The 17287-nt window shown below is 37.2% G+C and overlaps 1 pseudogene; it reads left to right on the forward strand.

The window, feature by feature from the left end:
* Nucleotides 1-17287, forward strand: part of LOC114686605 — a 290182-nt pseudogene that overhangs the window by 56275 nt on the left and 216620 nt on the right.

Genomic DNA, 17287 nt, shown 5'->3' on the forward strand with positions numbered 1-17287 from the left:
TTTGTTGGATGTCTGTTTTGTCACATTTTAAGACAGTTGTGACAGCTTAGATTTGAGGGATGGTCTAATTTTTTTTTTAATTTTTAGTACATCCTGACTGAAGTTTTCTCTCCTTTCACTGCACCCAGTTCTCCTCTTTTCCTGGTTTTATTTTGAGGTCACTGATACACTTGGATTTGAATATTGGCTAGGGTGATAAATGTGGATCAATTTGCACTCTTCTACATGCAGACATCTAGTTAGACCAGCGTCATTTGTTGAAGATGCTGTCTTTTTTTCATTGTGTCTGTCTGGATTCTACATCAAAAATAAAGTGTCCAAGAGTAAGTGGATTTATGTCTGGGGTTTCAGTTAGATTTCATTGATTATTCTTTCTGTTATTATGCTAAAACCTTGCATTTTTAATTACTACACCTCATAGTATAGCTTGAAATCAGTTGTAGTGATATCTCCAGAAGTTCTCTTATTATACAGGACTGCTTTAGTTATGCTTGGTTTTTTATTGTTGTTGTTCATCCATATAAAATTCAGTGTTGTTCTTTCAAGGTCTATAAAGATTGTCTTGAAATTTTGAAGGGTATTGAAATTGAATCTGTAGATTGCTATTGGCAAAATGGCCATTTTTACTATGTTGATCTTACCCATTCAAAAGTATGGAAGATCTTCCCATCTTCTGATATCTTTTAAATTTTTTTCTTCTAAGAATTGTAGTTTTTATCTTACAAGTCTTTCAAATGCTTGAATGCTTAGTTAGAGTTATCCCAAGGTATTTTATATTATCTGTGGATATTTTGAAGGGTATTATTTCCCTGATTTCTTCCTCAGTCCATTTGTCCTTGTATAGTGGGTGGCTACTAATTTTTTGAGTTAATCTTGTATTCAGCCACATTTGCTGAAGGTGTTTATCAGGTATAGGAGTTCCCTTGTGCAAATCTGTTGCTATTCTGATGGGTCCCTCTTTGAATATGACTTGGTCTTTCTCATTTCTACCTTCATTGTTCCCTATGCCATCTTGAATATGCTTATTCTTTGCTTCAGTCCTAACTATTCTTTCATTTGCCGTTTGAAAAATTGATTTAGTAGTCATAATTTTCTTCAACCAATTTTTATCTTGAAAAGTGTACCTTTCTCTTTCATTATGATTGATAGTTTTTCTGGGCACAGTAATTTGAGGTAGTATCAGTGCTGTTTCACAACTTGTAGAATTTATAAGCTCAATCTCTCCTGGCTTTGTAGTCTCTACTGAAGGAATCTGTTATTATTCTAATGGGCCCTTCTTTAAAGATGACTTAATCATTCTCTTTTTCACTTTCCAAGTCCTTTCTTGGTCCTGTATATTAACTATTACTATTATTTTTTAATATAGGAAGATTCTTTTATAATCCTTTATATATGGACTTCTGCAAAGTCAAATAGACTTAACATGTATCTATAGAACATTCTAACCAAAAACTAAAGGATATACATTCTTCTCTGCAGTCCATGGAATTTTCTCTAAAACGGACTACATATTAGGGTAAAAGTAAATCTCTTAATGTTCAGGAAAATTTAAAGCACATCCTGCATGCTCTCAGACAATATGGACTAAATCAGGATATAAACAACAAAAAAGAAAGAACACAAATTCATGGATGTCAAGTTGCACAAAAGTAAACCAAAACTGACTGAAGAAAGAAATCTAGATGGGCATTGACATTCCTAGAATTGAATGGAAGTTAAATCATAACGTAGCAAAACCTGTGGAAAACAATGACAGCTGTCACAAGAGGAAAGTTTATGGAACTGTGGATCCATGAAAAAAACTTTGAGAGATCACAAAGTAATGACTTTAGGAGATACTTGAAACCTTTAAAAATACAAGAATAATCATCACTCATAAAGGTAATCAGTAAGAGTTCATCAAAATCAGGGCAAAAGCTAATGAACTAGAAATGAAAAATTCAATAGAAAGAATAAATTAGGCCAATACTAAGATCACGAGCATGTTAGTCAAATGAACAAAAAGTATAGAGAATTCAAATAAGTAAAATTAGAGATGGGAGGGACAAATTACCACAGACAGACATTGAGAAAATTCAGAGAATCAAAAGAATAAATTATAAAGCATATATTCTATAAATTAGAAAAATTATAGAAATAGATGCATTTGAAGATATACATATAACATACCAATATTAAATATAAATGAAGTTAGTAGTTCAAGTAGACATATAACATACAGTGAGACAAAATATTAACTAAAAAAATCACAATTTAAAAAAAATCACAAGTCAGAGATAGTGCACAATCCTACCAGGCCTTCAAAGAAGAGCTAACATTAACATTTCTCAAACTATTACACAAAATAGATAAAGAAAGAACACTTTTTTTGGAAGGTGGTATTATCCTGATTTCAAAAACATACAAACACCCTGCTATAAAATGAAGAAAAATTAAAGGGCAACCACTTATGAAAATAGAAAAAAATAAAATGCTTGAAAATGGAATTCAAGAACACACAAAAATGATTATACACCATGTTCATGTTAGCCTCATCCAGTGGATGCCGGTCTGTTTCACCATCTCTAAATCAATGAATGTAACACCATGTAAACACACCAAATGGAAAAAAAAGAGTCATCTGGGTAAATGGAGTAAGGCCTCTAACAAATATCCATTTTGACTTCATGATGACAGTCTAGGAGAAAATAGGGGCAAATAGAATAAAGCCTGTTTTCTTATAAGTTTAAGGTGTTATCTTCTTTTCAACAATACCAAGCGATATGAAGAAAATAACATTTCATTTATATGAATCACTAAATGCATGTCACCCTTTGGAATGAACTTTGATACACAAATCAAAGAACTATGTATAAAATACAAACTTAATGAAACAAATCTTTCCAAATATTATATTATTCTTGTGAAATGTCATAATATTCTTCAATGTGTGTGGAAATTTGGTGGTTACAGAGTGCAAGTTATTATCCTCACTAGTGACTAATATTAAGAGAATGAGTAAATTGATCAGAAGGTAAGATGCTTGCAGTGCAAATATAAGAACTGCGTTTACTTTTGTAGGTCTCAAAAGCAATAAGAGGGAGCATTTCATTGCACATGTGTAAACCTGTTTTTTGGGAGAAATGAAGGGTAGAAGTGGGAAAAATCCAAGTTTATGTGCCACAAACGACCTGTTATTAAATGCAGATGAAGATAACAACTCCCATTTAAAGTTTCCCTGGTTAGAAACATGTGAATGCATACAAACCACAAAGACATATATACACATATCACACAACACACATATAAAAATGAATTGTTATTGAAATGTCAATTGTTGTTCAGACACACCGAATGGCCTGGATGTTCCTGAATTAAGCAGTTTCTTAGTAACTGGTGACTTGATCAAGAAACATTCTATTTTTTTTTTGTGTTTGTGCAGATTTAAAGTTGAATTTTAGAAGTCTGAAAACCTTATCTTAACCCATGGACAGAATTCATCAAAATATAAGGCCACCCTCCTAGGGCTCCAGTCATGGAGAGGTTCACATTCAGGGTTTTACATAGTTCTAAAGAAATAAAACAAAGAGCCTCCTAAGTCATATTGACACTTAATACAGTAGGAGGTTCTTAAACTACATACATATATGAGTGAAATACCAAGGAAATCACTAAATAACAGAGAAGACAAAGCCCCAACAAAATAATATCTCACCACCAAATCAAACTTCCAGTTTGGGGATGGGCCAGTTGTCAGCAAAACAGGCCCCATGGAAATGCACAAACAACCCAGGCTATTGCCAAAGCTATTGGTTGCTCTCCACAAATTGATGGTAAAGCTCTATTGCTGGAGACAACACTACAGGACTCATTGAACATGGAGAAGTTGAGCTAGTGCCTCCTTAGAGTCTTTGCTCCTATACACTGTGTCCATGGTACTGGAAGGCAGGCTGCATGCTACCAAAGGAAAAGGTAAACACCAACCTAACTATAGACCCTTCCATCTATAACGATGTTCTGTCTGCAAGATATACTAGTGCAAAATGGTTCAAAGCTTGTGGGACTAAACAACCAATATCTGATTGGATTTTGGGTCCATTCCATGAGATGGAAACCAACACTTCTCAGATTGTCAAGAACTTGAGACAATATAGGCCATGGAACGAGGGGGAAACCAAATACTATTGTTTTGCTAAAGAAGTGTAGCAATGTAATGTCTCCTAAGGATATTTTGCTATACTCACAGATCATTGTGTCACTCAGTTATCATCAAAGAGGTTCTCTTCAGCCGTGGAACACCCAGTTCTAAATGAGATGTCTTCTTAAAGTCCATTCACTCAGGGCTCAGGGAACCTTAAAAAAAAAGAGGAGATGTAAAGAGTCAGAGAAAGTGATCCGGGTGGTGGTGGTGCATGCCTTTAATCCCAGCACTCGGGAGGTGGAGCCAGGCAGATCTCTGTGAGTTCGAGGCCATTCTGGGCTACTAAGTGAGTTCCAGGAAAGGTGCGAAGCTACACAGAGAAACCCTGTCTCAAAAAAAGAAAAAAAAAAGAGTCAGAGACACTGAGGAAACACGTCCCTCTCAACATAGCAGGACTGATGCAAATATAAACTCAAGAGACTGGGAAGGATGCACAGGCCTGTAACACTAAGACAGCACTAAGTTGCCAGCACTGAGAGGGGAAGGGGACACAAGCCCTCATCTTTAATTCAGGAGCCAGCTCCAACTTGCCACAAGCCTCCATACTGAATCCAGTTGCATTAAAAAAGTTTTCTTCAATGGAGTCTCCCTGGGTATACAAACAATTCTTAAGGGAAGGCACTATGCTCAGTAGTAGATGGAAAATAAAGAAATACAGTCAATGGCATTTGGTAACTTTAAATTTTTAACATTACATGACTTTTGTGCACAATTATTGTTTCTTGTTTTCATGGTTTTCTTCATATGAAAATGTATGTCTTTTCCTCTCTTGTGTTTCTTCCATTTTCACTGAATTTTTTTTCTTCTGTTTGTTTGCTTCTTTGTTTTTATATGAATTTGTCACTATTTTTCGATACCTGTTTGTTTTCTAATAAGAGGGAGAAAGAAAGGATGTGGATTTGAGCTGGAGGGGAGTTGGGGGGAACCTGGAGGAGTTGGTGGAGGGGATACTGTAATTAGAATATGTTGTATGAAAAAAAATCTATTTTCAATTTGCTTGCACATCTGTTATGGTTGTGTGGTGTAATTCTTCCTCCTAAATATTGTTCTACCTTCTGTGTAGGTTAAAGTTGAGGAACTACCAATGTATTTTGGCCATGATGTTTGCCATTGAGGAAATCAATAGCAATCCCTATCTTTTGCCCAATACATCCCTGGGATTTGAGGTCCACAATGTCCCAAATAGTCGAAGGCGCCCGCTGGCAGCTCTTTTTGCTTCACTTTCAGGCACTGAGTATAGCATCCCTAACTACAGATGTGCAAGAGAGATCATGTCAGCTGCTGTACTTAGAGGACCATCATGGGCAATATCTGAATACATAGGGACACTTCTGCATCTTTACAAATTTCCACAGGTGAGAGAAGGTGATGTGAGAAGACATGATATGAGCTCTGCTTGGTGACATTTCAGCTGTCTGTGAGGAAAAGAGGCAAGCTTGAGTAACTCTTCATGGATAGGGAAATAAAGCCGACACAGTTCAAACATCTGTATTTGTGTAGTCTAGAATACAGAGAAGGGAAAGAAAGGGTGAAGAAGACACACCACTATTAAACCTCTGAATGTTGTCTCTATTTCTGCAGGATATCAATCACATTGTAATGTGTATGCATTAATTAAGTAAAATCAACCTTTGTTGAGGGGGCAGATCCTGCAAATAGTTGCATGGAATTAGCCATAGAGCATTCTGATGAACCAGGAATACAGATAGAGAGACAGCACAGGAAGGGGTAGTGTGGGACATGGAATTTTGTTCTTTGTTTTGCTTTGGGATGAATGGAGAGACATGTCTGTTGCTGGGTCTCCAGTCAAACAGGAATGTGTAGATGTAACCAACCGTCTTATTAAATAAGAAACACAGAAACAATGTAAAAGAGAAAGTCGAGAGGTCAGAGCTCAGAGCTAAATCTCACCCTTCCTTCTGCTGTCCCAGCTTCACGAAAAGAGACCTACTTTCTGTCGGTTCGTTTTTTTAAAGTATGTTGTTCTGCCTTCTCATTGGTTGTAAACCCAAACACATGACTGCCTCGTCACTGTCTGAATGTACAGCCCCCTAGGTCTTAAAGGTATATGTCTCCAATGCTGACTGTATCCCTGAACACACAGAGATCTTATGGGATTAAAGGCGTGTGCCACCACCGCCACACTCTTGCTATGGCTCTAATAGCTCTGACCCTGAACACACAGAGATCTTATGGGATTAAAGGCGTGTGCCACCACCGCCACACTCTTGCTATGGCTCTAATAGCTCTGACCCCCAGACAACTTTATTTATTAACATACAATCAAAATAATATTTCAGTACAATTAGATTACCACCACATTTCCCCTTTTCTATTTTAATAAAAAGAAAAAAAGCAAAAGGTTATAACTAACAAAAGAAAAACTATATACAAAAGTACAATAACTATATACAATATATACAAGTAATAAATACCTAAACAGGTATTTGACAAATCAGAGAAAATAATTCCATTATCTATCCTATTTTGGTAAATCCAAGATGTATCTAATGCACTTTCTATCCTAATTAATTTTCAACTATAACTAACTAATCTTCAACCATAACTAACTAATCTTCAACTCCCTCAGAGACCCAAGAAGGGAATAATATTAGCTAACAAAAATAAAAACAGGAAGTGCATGCAAGCAACTTCCAAAAAATTTTGTGAGTTGACAGAAACAGCCAGCTGCCTGGGCAGTCACCTGAGGTTTCTCCGCAGTGTTGGGGCATCATCTTCAGCCTATAGGCTTAGTGTATCTGACAGACTCATTTGGGAACTAGGATGTACACAAGGTCAACAGTTCAACCTCACATTGGGTGAGAGCAGTCCATGTACCAGAAACACCTGAATTCCACTAGTGTCCTGTCATGATTCAGGATTTTAAATTCTGGAAATTGTTGACAGTTTTTAAATTCAGCTGTCCATTCTTCTTGGCTGTGTATATATGGCTTCATCTCAGCATCCCCTTCTTCTCCACATCCCTCTATTAAATGCCAGTCTACTTTCGAGAGGCATGAGCTTTCAGCTGCTGTTCCATTGTACAACAGAATCCATCGGCCCTCTGCCTGTTAAGCTGCTTTGAAGAAAAGGGCACCGTACCTTTTTCGGATGCGAAGGCCATTTCAGGGATGGGGCCATATTGTCCTGGCTTCAGAAGATGCCTTTTGATAAAGCCATAACCACACTTGTTTTGGCAAGAATCAGTAGTCCCTTGTTTCGTGATCTGTCTGTCCATTTTGTCCTGTTGATTCGAGGATACTTTGTTGTCCAGTGGCTAACTTTTGCCACAAGGAAAGTTGACTCCATATGCAGTTTCTTCAATGCCCATATTTTCTCTAAAGTAGATTGGTACTGCCAGGAGCCGACATGTCTCAAAAAAGAAAAATTTTCTAAGTTATTAAAACATTTTAAATGCCATATTCTGTAGATCTCTGAAGGGTTTGAAGATGACCTGTCTAAAACATCTCTGCTCAATTTTTAAAACATATCTAATATGACTACAAGTTCTATTGTAATGTCTAACTACTAACTTTCATTTCTTTATATCCTAATAGTTGATAATAATAACATTCAAGGATCAGAAATTTGCATTACATTGTTAAATGGATGGAATAAATACAATTAGAAATATACATATAGCATTTTCTAACAATATCAATTTCAAATTTGTATACAATATAAAACAATCCAATCCAATGTAAAGTATTTAAAATTAGTAATTGTCTTTTTCTTTTCTTTCTTTCTTTCTTTCTTTTTTTTTTTAAACAAGAACCTTAAATCTAATCTCCTTTGCTTAGCCTTTTTCTTAACCCTTGACAATAACTTGTAACCAACCCCCCTAAATACTGAAAATTATCCCAGACCCAAAACCCATTAAAAAGACCAAAAAACCACCCGCCCCACACCACCTCTTTGGGAATGTGGGTGTCGTATTCTTAAAATTGCTTCCTGCTGGGTATGGGCGAAGTTTTCTTTATCCTGAAAGAAAAATTTTAGGTTAATTGTCAAATTCTAGGAGAGGTAACTATATCCTTCATTATCCAGTCTGTGTATAATGCCAAAGTTCAGGGTTTATCTCAAGTCCTTATTCAAGTAGTCTTTGAGACTGGATCATCTCAGCTAGTCATCTCAAATTTGCTCTGAGCACCTTGTAGTTCAAAGCTGATCTATGGATGATGTTTGTCAGCTTAATGATATTATTATTGTCCACGTGGAATTGTTGTTGTTGTGGGGCCCCATCTTCTTTCTGGAGACTTCAGTTGATGTTAGGCCTGGCCGTGATTTCCTGCAGAAAACTGATAAGAGACTCGAACACAAAAACATATATATGCAGCTAGCCTTTTTTCTAGAATTAGTTAGTACTCTATGTGACCATTCATATCTTAACAAAGTTTAAAATGTATATATATATATATTAATCTTGTAAATTTTGATATAAAATTTATACTTTGAGAAAAGTTTAAAGAATCAGAATAGAATCAAAGAGTTGAGATTAGTAATAGAATAGTCCCTTAATTAATTTTGCTTTTGTCCTGTACCATAGCAGAAGATGGCTCTTATTCTGGCATGATACAGGGAGTTTCCATTTATCTTTTAACAACATGCTTGATTTTAAAGAAGGAGAGAGCCATTCTCCAACTCCAAAGTCAGCTTTAAATTTTAATTGAACTGGGACTGTTAGAAGACCAATAGTGTTAAATCTTTAGAGAAAAGCAGAAAAAAACATTTAGGAAGACATAAAATTTTTTTAGATAATATATACCCATACACCATTTCATTCTGTTTCTTGGGATAGATGATTTGTCACTTTTCTTCAGTTGTCTCATTTGTCCAGTGTTCTTCAGATTCCTTAACCTTCATTTTCCTAAAAGACAAAAACAAAAACCTTTCCCCAAGACTAATTTTGGGGATGTTCCTTTTTGGCAGGTTATTATCTGATTAAATGAAAAGGCAAGTTTTATTGATACAAGTTAGTTTAAATTGGATGTTCATGCTGGTTGATGAACTATCACCTCCTCAATTAAGAGGTCTCTCTTGTTCAAATCGAACCTTTATCAATTTTGATGGTACCCACAGCTTATCTTCTCCTGTAGAAACAAAAGCAAAACCACGTCCCCAATGTAATACATACCCTGGTTTCCATTCTGAGGTCAGCACATCCTTAAAGTATATAGGCTGATTTAATTCTGTAGTTTTTTCTATTATCCAATGTCTCTCTGCAGCTGTTGTTCCTTTCTCATTGGCATTCAGAAAATTCAAAGTTAGAAGAGCATTATGCAGTCTATTTCTGGGGTTTTTGTTACCCATTTCTGTTTATTTAGCATATCCTTTAGAGTTCTGTTTGATCTTTCTATAACTGCTTGACCTGTAGGATTATGTGGTATGCCTGTAATATGCTTTATATTGTAATAAGCAAAAAACTGTTTCATTTTAACAGAGACATATGATGGAGCATTGTCAGTTTTGATTTGTGCAGGTATACCCATGATGGCCATAACTTCTAGCAAATGAGTGATTGCAGAATCAGCCTTTTCAGAACTCAAAGCAGTTGCCCATTGAAATCCTGAAAAAGTATCAATGGTGTGGTGTACATATTTCAGTTTTCCAAATTCTGCAAAGTGAAACAAGTCCATCTGCCAGATTTCATTTCTCTGAGTACCATTTGGGTTACATCCTGCTGGTAATGGCGTTTGATTGTAGAAGGAACAAGTAGGACATTTCTTTACTATTTCTTTGGCTTGTTGCCAGGTTATGGAAAAATCCTTTTTTAAACCTTTACTATTGACGTGATGTTTTTTATGAAATTCTGAGGCTTCCAGCACATTTCCTATCAATAATTTATCAATCTCATCATTGCCTTGTGCTAGAGGGCCTGGCAGACCAGTATGGGATCGAATGTGAGTTATATATAAAGGATGATTCCTTTTCCTGATTGTATCTTGTAATTGAATAAATAGTGAAGTTAATTCTGAAGCATCGGGGATAAATTCTGCAGTCTCAATATGTAACACCACTCTTTCAGCATACTGAGAGTCAGTTACTATGTTGAGAGGTTCTGAAAAATCCATTAATACCAACAGAATAGCATACAATTCTGATTTTTGAACTGAATTATACGGACTTTGAACCACTTTACTTAAATTTTCTGATTTGTAACCAGCCTTTCCTTCTTTGTTGGCATCTGTATAAAATGTACGAACTCCAGATATGGGTTTTTGGCGTACAATTTGAGGCAAGATCCATTCAGCTCTCTTTATAAGATCAATTCTATTGCTTTTGGGATATTTGCTGTTAATTTCTCCCAAAAAATTACTGCAAGCTCTTTGCCAAGGTTCACTTTCTGTCCATAATTTTTCAATGTCCTCCTTAGTTAATGGTACGACAATTTCTGCTGGGTCTATGCCTGCTAATTGACGAAGTCTCAATTTTCCTTTGTAAATCAAGTCAGAGATTTTTTCCACATAAGTTTTTTAATTTTTTATTTGGTTTATTTTGGTAAAAATATCCATTCCAATATAATATCTTCCCTCTGCATTAATATTCCAGTAGGAGAACGCCTAGAAGGTAAGATAACCAAAATGCAATCCAGCTTTGGATCAATACGATCCACGTGCCCTTCATGCACTTTCTTTTCTACCAAGGCCAATTCTTTCTCAGCTTCAGGTGATAATTCTCTTGTACTATTTAAGTCCTTGTCACCTTCTAAGGTTTTGAACAAATTAGTCAGTTCATCATTTTTCACCCCAACAATAGTTCGTAGATGAGAAATGTCTCCAAATAATCTTTGAAAGTCATTAATACAAGTTTGCCAAAAAATTTTCTTTATGTTTTCTCCTGAATTTTCTATTCTCTCTGTTTCATCATCCTGACCAGCATGATTTAATCCAATAGGCATTTGGTTATTTAATCGCTCTCCAGAGCAGGCATTTCCTCTATGGCTGCAGGAAAGGTTTGAACTGGATTTGCACTGGGGGCCTGCGCGAGGCCCCTCTGGGAGTTTCCCGAAGACTTAGGCAAAGGATTACCCTGTCTGTCCTTTGTTGATCTACATTCGTTGGTCCAGTGTTTTCCCTTACCACACCTTCTGCATACTCCAGAAGGAAGGGGCCTTCTGTTGCCATTGTTCCTTGAAGAAACATTGTTTCTGGGAATGACCTGTCTACAGTCCCTTTTCAAATGTCCTTGCTTTCCACATCCAAAACATCTAACACTCCTCAAACCTTTTGAAATTACTTCTCCTACCCATGTATCATCATGCTCATCAGCTTCAACATTAATTGTTTCTCTAATCCAATCTTCCATAGGTGCAGATCTTGCCCTTAATGGCCTGATTATTGTTTTGCATGCTGCATTCGCATTCTCAAAGGCCAAAGATTCAATTATTGCCTTACTAGCTTCTGAATCCGAGACCATTCTCTTTACTGCTGAAGCCAGTCTTTGTAAAAAATCTGTAAAAGACTCTTTTGGGCCTTGCTTCACCTTTGTAAATGACTCAGATTTTTTTCCTGGTTCCTCAACTTTGTCCCATGCATTCAAGGCTGCCGTTCGACATAAAATTAGGATTTGGACATCATATAAACATTGTGTTTGTGCTGAAGCATATTGGCCTTCGCCCATAAGCTGATCCTGGCAAACTTGTATTCCTTTATCCCTCCATTGTTTTTCTATGTTTTTAGCCTCCTCCTTAAACCAAGTCAGAAATTGAAGTCTCTGGCTGGGTTCCAGAACACCTTGTGCGAGGTCCCGCCAGTCCTGTGGTACTATCCTATTATATGTTGACCAAGAGTTTAACATTTGTTTTACATATGGGGAATGCATGCCATAAGATACTATTGCCTCCTTAAACCTTTTTAAATCCAACATTTCAATTGGAGCCCAAGTATTTTGTGTAGCCATTTGATCAGGCATCTGCTGTACGGTTACAGGATAAATTAAGGGTGACTGTGTGAAAACAGGCTTTCTTTCTGCAACCTTATGATCCTGACTTGAAACAACTTCACTGTTAATTTCTTCTGTCTGAATTTTTACAGGTTTAACAAGTTCTTCTAAAGCTGTTATCCTGGCACTTAAATTGACTATCTTTTTAAATATTAAAATGTGGATTATTATAGTGATAAGGTGCATAATTCCACAAATACTAATATTATATAGTTGTTCCATTGTCAGACTGCCTAAAATTTCGAAACAAAAACCAATTTTCTTCCAATGTACACATAAAACCCATTTTTTTTTAAACGTGGAAAAAAATTCTCTTTTAGATAGTTTCCTTTAAAATATCTGATATATTATGACTTACCAAATCTGCGTAGAACAGTAGAAATCCGAGGGGATTTTCAAAACAGCCACCTAGTGTCCCAGGTGTAAATCCAAAGAGAAAGAGAGAAAGAGAGAGAGAGAGAGAGAGAGAGAGAGACAGAGAGAGAGAGACAGAGAGAGAGCGCAAGAAAGCGTAGCTGGCTAAAGTTTAAATGCAGCCACGTGTTCCCTCTTGTGCTGAATCAAGGCTTGGGTCTGGCTTCCTTAAGCTCCGACCACGTGCGTTGGCTTTACAGGCAGGGCCCTGTTCGGCAGGGCAACTCTGAGTTGTTTGTAGCACTGGCTTTAAGCAAGCAGGATTTAAGCAAGCAGCTCACCGATAGTCCAGCCTGAGGTCAAGCAGAACTAGACCCAGGCTCTGACTAAGAAGCCGATCGCCACCGGCCGCCGCGTGCCACCGCCGCCGCCGCGGGCCACCTGCCGCCCTTGCGGGAAAGCGGACCTGCCGCCAAACCAAGCAGTTTTTAATGGATTCTTGTCACGTTGGGCGCCAGATGTTGATGTAACCAACCGTCTTATTAAATAAGAAACACAGAAACAATGTAAAAGAGAAAGTCGAGAGGTCAGAGCTCAGAGCTAAATCTCACCCTTCCTTCTGCTGTCCCAGCTTCGCGAAAAGAGACCTACTTTCTGTCGGTTCATTTTTTTAAAGTATGTTGTTCTGCCTTCTCATTGGTTGTAAACCCAAACACATGACTGCCTCGTCACTGTCTGAATGTACAGCCCCCTAGGTCTTAAAGGTATATGTCTCCAATGCTGACTGTATCCCTGAACACACAGAGATCTTATGGGATTAAAGGCGTGTGCCACCACCGCCACACTCTTGCTATGGCTCTAATAGCTCTGACCCCCAGACAACTTTATTTATTAACATACAATCAAAATAATATTTCAGTACAATTAGATTACCACCACAGGAATGTTAGATGGATGTTCTTTGGTCTCTCTGATCTAACAGGTTTTCAACCTCACATCTGACTTCTGAGTCTTTGTTGGTAAATAAAATGATAGAGACTTAGTTTAAACCTACATAGAGCAGCCACCATGTACCCAGGCCAGGGGACTAGAAGCCCCTTTAGGCTGCAGCCTGCATGGCTGTTGGGTCCCTGACTGTGGGGCTGTGTGGCTGAAGACAGTAATTAAAGTATCAGTGGATTCATGTGCAGCTGCTGAGCTGACAGAAGAACATCACTGTATGTTCTCATAACCATAGGAAGACAGATTTGAACTTCAAAACAGGATTGTCCTAAAGGCTTCAAACCATTGCTGTGCAATTGAGTTCATTTTTATGACAACGTTCTTTCTGATTGTTTCTCCCTACAGCTTAGTTTTGGGCCTTTTGATATTACCCTGAGTGAACAAGGACAGTTTTCTTCCCTGTACCAGGTGGCCCCCAAGGACACATCTCTAACACTTGGCATTGTATCATTGATGCTTCATTTCCACTGGAACTGGGTTGGGCTGTTCATCATAGATGATGACAAGGGTGCCATATTCTGTCAGATTTGAGAAGTGAGCTGGAGAAATATGGAGTCTGTATAGCATTTGTGGAAATGATCCGAGTAATCAGGGGTTCATTTCTGACTACTTCCTTGAAAAATCAGGTTCAGATCATGGATTCATCAGCAAATGTGATTATTATTTATGGGGACACTGATTCTCTCTTAAGCTTAATAGTAAATATAAAGCAGAAGTTAGTCACGTGGAAAGTCTGGGTCCTGAACTCACAATGGGATCATTCAGAAATTGATGACTATTTCCTGTTAGATGCACTGCATGGGACCCTTATTTTTTCACACCATAATGAGGAGATTAAAAATTTTACAGATTTTATCCAGACAGCCAACCTTCTAAATATCCAGAAGATGTTTATCTTCATGTATTATGGCACTCATTCTTCAATTGCTCTTTTTTGAGGAAAGACTGTAAAATTGTGGATAACTGTTTGTCTCATGCCTCCTTGCCATTTTTGCCAGGGAACATATTTGATATAGCCATGAGTGAAGAAAGTTACAATGTGTACAATGCCGTGTATGCAGTGGCCCACAGTCTGCATGAGATGATTTTTAATCAATTAAAAAATCAATCACTGGAAAATGGAAAAGAGGTGGTATTCTTCCCTTGGAGGTAATATCACTTACATAGCAATGGATTATCAGCAATGTGATGTTCTTAGTGTTTCTAAAGGCATGCAAACTAGATATTATGGATCTTATAATATATTGACAAAATCCACATGGAACGTTGAACTTGTTCACTCCTCAATGAATACTAAAATCATAGCCATCAATATATGTGATGAATATATGGCTGATGCAGGGGGGGAAGCTGTTTAGTGTCTATACTGAGTTGTATTCTAAGAAGCCTCACAATCATCACACGGTAAAAATATTCAAATAAAAAATTCCTGTACATATCTCACACCAGAAAAAGAAGATATACGTAATTAATAACCAATAGAAAGCTTACATTATGTATGTTTTCACCTACACTAACTCTTTAAACCTAAAAAGATTGGTTTTTATACCATGATAATTGGAATGGTTTTGAAATGTTCTTGCATGTGTTTATCTTTTCAAAGAATCTATGATTTGTCTGAGTCTACTTTCCTTGTGTGCCTTGTTCTAAATTTCCTCCTAAAACTCATTGACATTTTAGAAAAATAATGATGTTTCTATTCTCCAAGGACATCATTTGCTCAATATCATTAATACCCATGTTAAGGTTTCTATTCACATCAGAAAGCAAAGTCAATAGGAGACTATAACTAATTCTGGCTCAGTTGCACCTTCCTGAGACATGTTTACCATAGCATCATGCATCTCTTTTAGATTCAACCTTTTCTCAGGAACACCAGATATACCAATCCTGCTGGTGACAATGTGGTTCTGGGCTGGAAGAGGAAACTAGATGTAGACTATGACATTCTCAATTTTTGGAATTTCCCAAAAGGCCTTGGGCTAAGTGTAAAAATAGGAACATTTTCTCCAAATCTGCCCCAAAGTCAACAGTTGTCTTTATCTGAGCACATGATACAATGACCCACAGGATTTATAGAGGTGAGTTGGATGTTATCTCATGCCTTGACCTCTATGCAAGTAACAAAGTATATTTCTGAGTTCATGAATCTTCCTTGCTCTGTTGAGACCTGTATATATACACACAATGAACACTAATATAATGTATAGCCTTACTACATAATTCTGCTGGATAGACACATTGTTTTTATACCTCTTTGTTTATTCCATATGATAAAAACAATATTTATTTTAGTATGCTGTCTTGGCTAATTTTATGTCAGCTCAATATTATATAGAGTCATTTGGGAAAAAGGAAACTCAATAGAGAAAATGGCTTCACTAGGTTTGCCTGTGAGCACTCATATGCTGTATTGTTTTTACATTGGCTGATAGGAGAAGATCTAGCTCACTATGGGTAGTGCCAACCCTGGGCAGGTGCTCCTGGGTGCTAAGAAACAGAATAAGCAAGCCATAAGCAAGCATGTAAGAAGTACTACTCCAGGGTCTCTGAATCAGTTCCTACATCCATATTTCTGCCTTGAGTCTCTGCCCTAACTTCCCTGCTTAATGCACTGTAAGCTATAAGGTGAATTAAATCCTTTCATCCTCAAGTTTATTTTCGTTGATGTGTTTTGCAGTAACAGAAACACTAACATGCTTTCTGCCACTGTCACAGGTCACCTTACAGGAGACAGATGTTTAATTCCATCTTCAAAATTTTAGGTTCACAAATTTTGGAAAAGTTGGTCTTTTCCACTTAGAACTCTGCAAAGACAAAAGAAACATGATGAGAATTGTGGATTTTTTTTTGTTGTTGATGTTTCAAAAATGTTACCTATCAAAACCATGTAGGTAGATTTCCCTTGGCTTACAATTTGCAGGTGTATTCCATTTCCCCAAGGAAGCCATGTCTTTAGGAGGTGGAGGCAGCTGGTCACATTGCATCCACAACCTGGGGGCAGAGACCACTGATTGCTGCTGTCCACATGCCTTCCTCCTTTCTACTCCTTCTTGCACCACAGCCAATTAAATGGGGTCATCCACTTAGGGAAGGCCTTCCTACCTCAAGCAACCTCATCTAAAAAGCCACATTAATGCTCAAAGACCGGTTTCCACAGAGACTCTCAATCCTGCACCAACCTGAGGGAGATCAGCTCACTCTTATTCCCCCAGGAAAATCTTGAGTAGGGAGAAATAAGGATTTGTATATAGAAGTATATATAGAGAGAGACAGATAGAAATCATAGGATAGCTTCAGGAGGGTCTGGGTTCAAACACAACACCCCTTATGTATCTACTAAAGGGCCTTTTAAACCATTTACAATAGCCACAAATGATATAAAATACCTTGGGGTAACTCTAACTAAGCAAGTGAAGGACCTGTATAAAAAGAACTTTAAGTGCCTGAAGAAAGAAATTGAAGAAGATGTCAGAAAATGCAAAGATCTATCTCCATGATCATAGATAGGTAGGATTAACATAGTAAAAATGGCAGTCTTACCAAAAGCAATCTACAGATTCAATGCAATCCCCATCAAAATACCAATACAATTCTTCACAGACTTGGAAAGAACAATACTCAACTTCTTATGGAAAAACAAATAATCTAGGATAGCCAAAAGAATCCTGTACAATAAAACAACCTCTGCAGGCATCACAATCCCTGACTTCAAGCTTTACTAGAGCTACAGTAATAAAAACAGCTTGGTACTGGCAATAAAGCAACATGAAGAGCAATGGAACTGAACTGAAGACCCTGACATTAATC

Source organism: Peromyscus leucopus, chromosome 1 (genome assembly GCF_004664715.2).
Source record: "Peromyscus leucopus breed LL Stock chromosome 1, UCI_PerLeu_2.1, whole genome shotgun sequence".
Lineage (NCBI taxonomy): Eukaryota > Metazoa > Chordata > Mammalia > Rodentia > Cricetidae > Peromyscus > Peromyscus leucopus.